This window comes from Lepidochelys kempii, chromosome 1 (assembly GCF_965140265.1).
Source record: "Lepidochelys kempii isolate rLepKem1 chromosome 1, rLepKem1.hap2, whole genome shotgun sequence".
Taxonomy (NCBI): Eukaryota; Metazoa; Chordata; order Testudines; family Cheloniidae; genus Lepidochelys; species Lepidochelys kempii.
The window spans coordinates 343,790,402-343,795,308 of record NC_133256.1 but is presented as its reverse complement, the minus strand read 5'-3'; positions in this window follow the sequence as shown (position 1 = coordinate 343,795,308).

Here is a 4,907-nt window from a genome sequence, read left to right as displayed (position 1 = left end):
CAAGGCAGTAGCCTGAAGCGTATATCCCTTTCTCCAGCTGAGGCGTGGTGTGGTTGCGGATTAGAATACATACTTTGTAGAGCACAGAACAGAACCAATTTTTTTAATGTGATTTACTGTGTATAGCTTTCTTTGTAGTCCATTAGCACCTAAAGGCCCCTCGTCAAGATCAGGGTCTTGTTGCATTAGGCATTGTATAGGCACGTGGTAAGAGTTAATTTGAGCCCCAAAAACTTTGCTAAGTAGACAGGGCAGATCGTGGGTGGGATGAAAAACAGAGAAGTAAAGCCACTCCCCCGTGGTCGTGCAGAACATCAATTGCAGAGCCAGGAAAAGAACCCAGGTATCCTAGCCACTGGACCACCCTGCCTCTCATGCTGCAGTTCACCTGTAAGACAACTGGAAATCTGTGGATCAGTCCCGTTCTCTTACCCTCTCCAACATAAATGCTAATTGGCCAAGAGATGGGTGTGATAGCCCTGAATCTGCATGCGATGTAAAGTTAGATGCCTTCTTTATCAGTCGGTAAATGACAGTGGAATTCTGAATTTTGGCCAGTGAATTTGCAATTAGCAAATGTTTTCCTTGAACTTGGCTTGCTGATTGGAGTCAACATCACCTTTCCCCACTCAGCTGGTCAGGGAGAGAGTGACCATTCAGATTACAGCCTCAAGCGTCCCTATTTTCAGGCCCTCCAAATATATTGCCCATTTCCTCCTGAGGGAAAGCCTAATGATTATATAAAGTAGTGCCCCAAGATCTTGTGACCATCTGGGGACTGGGTGTCTAGCGTATGAATTTTGTTTGAGATTCTGAACTCTGCATGTTTAAGCCCTTATGGTTATACTTGTTCTTGTCTCATATGCCTTGTGCAAGGGAGATAGGGGAGTGGCGCCTGCAATTCTGTCTATAAATAGGCCAGTCATTAAGGACAATCAGCACCTGAATAGATGAGGCCTGAGCAAAACAAAGGAGTAATTGTACCTAGAAAAAACAGTTTTCTCCAACTTCTCTCCAGAGGCGGTTGCCTGTTGTAAGCTTCTGGGGGCAGGGACTGGCTATGTTCTGTGTTTGTACAGTGCCTAATACAAAGGTCCTGGTCCATGAATGAGACGATTAGGAATACGATAGTACAAATCAATAAAAATAATAGTAATGAAGAGAGGAGTTGTTGGCACAGCCCTTTAAAAACACAGAGACTGGGTCAGTCAGTCGCACAAAGGCAGCTTGGGGCAGGAGAGAAGGACAGAAGGCCATGCTTTCATTGCAGAGAGGTGCTTTTTGACTTCAGGACCAGCCAAGGCTGGAGGAAACTGCTGCAGACGTCACGGAGAGACGCTGTGTGTCAGAGAAGAAGCAAGGAGATGTAAAAGTGTGGGCCATCAGAGGGCACCTTGAACCCTGAAAAGAGTCTAGCCCAAAGAGCCACTTGAGTGATGGAAAACTGAGGCAAGGACTGGCGTGCAGGTGTTTTGCCTAGATCTGTATATCTTTTGTGCTACCTAAGATAAAGAGTAACTGGAATAGAAACTTTTTGCGAAGCCTGCATCTGTTTGCTTCAACTATCCCATGTCCCTGAAGAGGTGAACTGTAAACCAGAATGCCCCCAAGGATGAAGCTCTGGGGAACGGCATGCTTAAACAACTGGGGAGTCTGGGGGAGCCAGCATTAGCCTCAGGGCATAGGTAACTGGACTGTGGAGGCTAAACTTTCAGAATGGGGGTGCTAGAAATCTGATCCTGAGAGTGCACCTCGAGCCAGAGGCAGAGCCTGCAGAAAGCTTTAACACGCACAGGTGCAGCATGTCGGGATCCAGACACCACAACCTGGTGAGTGTCCAGCAGGGGGAACCGGATCAGGGCTGTGACTGGTGCCAGCCAGGTGCAGTACGCATACATAGTAAGAAACAACAATCCTTGCCTAGAAGAACATACAGGCTAGGTTAAGACAAGAGGCAAGCTTTGGGCACAGCAAACAAATGGGGTTGCAGTAGGGCGGGTGACAACGATAGAAGCGTGCGGGTGCATAGATCTGCCAGTTTCTTTATTCTAAGCGTGCGTGTCCTCTCCAGCCATTGTCAGCCAGCAGTGTTGCTGCAGATGGCCCCATGGAAGGGTGCCGTGAGTGAACCGGGTCCCTGCTGGCTTGAAGGTGGATGTCGCTCTGTGGCATCGTTAGGGATGGAGATTCCTGTCCTGAAAAGTGTATACGGCGAAAGGGCTTTCGTGGCACCTGGGCTTCGTACCTCACAGTGAAGCCATAAAGGGCAAAGAGCCCGTTTTGGTGCTTCCTGTGAGAAGCCTAGTTCTGTTCGGAACCCGCCGGGGAGCTCAGGCACCGGCCTGCACTCGGAGGGAGGAGACCAGCTTGGGGAGCATGGACAGCCAGCAGTGGCAGGGATCGTGGTCACTGTCAAGTGGGGCTTCCTCTTCATAGAATCATAGAATATCAGGGTTGGAAGGGACCTCAGGAGGTCATCTAGTCCAACCCCCTGCTCAAAGCAGGACCAATCCCCAATTAAATCATCCCAGCCAGGGCTTTGTCAAGCCTGACCTTAAAAACTTCTAAGGAAGGAGATTCTACCACCTCCCTAGATAACGCATTCCAGTGTTTCACCACCCTCCTAGTGAAAAAGTTTTTCCTAAAATCCAACCTAAACCTCCCTCACTGCAACTTGAGACCATTACTCCTTGTCCTGTCATCCGGTACCACTGAGAATAGTCTAGATCCATCCTCTCTGGAACCACCTCTCAGGTAGTTGAAAGCAGCTATCAAATCCCCCCTCATTCTTCTCTTCTGCAGACTAAACAATCCCAGTTCCCTCAGCCTCTCTTCATAAGTCATGTGTTCCAGACCCCTAATCATTTTTGTTGCCCTTCGCTGGACTCTCTCCAATTTATCCACATCCTTCTTGTAGTGTGGGGCCCAAAACTGGACACAGTACTCCAGATGAGGCCTCACCAATGAGAGGGGAATGATCACGTCCCTCGATCTGCTGGCAATGCCCCTACTTATACATCCCAAAATGCCATTGGCCTTCTTGGCAACAAGGGCACACTGCTGACTCATATCCAGCTTCTCGTCCACTGTCACCCTAGGTTCTTTTCCGCAGAACTGCTGCCTAGCCATTCGGTCCCTAGTCTGTAGCTGTGCATTGGGTTCTTCCGTCCTAAGTGCAGGACCCTGCACTTATCCTTATTGAACCTCATCAGATTTCTTTTGGCCCAATCCTCCAATTTGTCTAGGTCCCTCTGTATCCTATCCCTGCCCTCCAGCGTATCTACCACTCCTCCCAGTTTAGTATCATCCGCAAATTTGCTGAAAGTGCAATCCACACCATCCTCCAGATCATTTATGAAGATATTGAACAAAACCGGCCCGAGGACCGACCCCTGGGGCACTCCACTTAATACCGGCTGCCAACTAGACATGGAGCCATTGATCACTACCCGTTGAGCCCGACAGTCTAGCCAACTTTCTACCCACCTTATAGTCCATTCATCCAGCCCATACTTCTTTAACTTGCTGACAAGAATACTGTGGGAGACGGTGTCAATAGCTTTGCTAAAGTCAAGAAACAATACATCCACTGCTTTCCCTTCATCCACAGAATCAGTAATCTCATCGAAGAAGGCGATTAGATTAGTCAGGCATGACCTTCCCTTGGTGAATCCATGCTGACTGTTCCTGATCACTTTCCTCTCATGTAAGTGCTTCAGGATTGATTCTTTGAGGACCTGCTCCATGATTTTTCCAGGGACTGAGGTGAGGCTGACTGGCCTGTAGTTCCCAGGATCCTACTTCTTCCCTTTTTTAAAGATTGGCACTACATTAGCCTTTTTCCAGTCATCCGGGACTTCCCCCGTTAGCCACGAGTTTTCAAAGATAATGGCCAATGGCTCTGCAATCACAGCCACCAATTCCTTTAGCACTCTCGGATGCAACTCGTCTGGCCCCATGGACTTGTGCATGTCCAGCTTTTCTAAATAGTCCCTAACCACCTCTTTCTCCACAGAGGGCTGGCCATCTATTCCCCATGTTGCGATGCCCAGCGCAGCAGTCTGGAAGCTGACCTTGTTCGTGAAGACAGAGGCAAAAAAAGCATTGAGTACATTAGCTTTTTCCACATCCTCTGTCACTAGGTTGCCTCCCTCATTCATTAAGGGGCCCACACTTTCCTTGGCTTTCTTCTTGTTGCCAACATACCTGAAGAAACCCTTCTTGTTACTCTTGACATCTCTCACTAGCTGCAGCTCCAGGTGCGATTTGGCCCTCCTGATTTCATTCCTACATGCCCGAGCAATATTTTTATACTCTTCCCTGGTCATATGTCCAACCTTCCACTTCTTGTAAGCTTCTTTTTTATGTTTAAGATCCGCTAGGATTTCACCGTTAAGCCAAGCTGGTCACCTGCCATATTTACTATTCTTTCGACACATCCGGATGGTTTGTTCCTGTAACCTCAACAGGGATTCCTTGAAATACAGCCAGCTCTCCTGGACTCCTTTCCCCTTCATGTTAGTCCCCCAGGGGATCCTACCCATCCGTTCCCTGAGGGAGTCGAAGTCTGCTTTCCTGAAGTCCAGGGTCCGTATCCTGCTGCTTACCTTTCTTCCCTGTGTCAGGATCCTGAACTCAACCAACTCATGGTCACTGCCTCCCAGATTCCCATCCACTTTTGCTTCCCCCACTAATTCTTCCCTGTTTGTGAGCAGCAGGTGAAGAAAAGCTCCCCCCCAGTTGGCTCCTCTAGCACTTGCACCAGGAAATTGTCCCCTACGCTTTTCAAAAACTTCCTGGATTGTCTGTGCACTGCTGTAATGCTCTCCCAGCAGATATCGGGAAAATTAAAGTCACCCATGAGAACCAGGGCGTGCGATCTAGTAGCTTCTGCGAGCTGCCGGAAG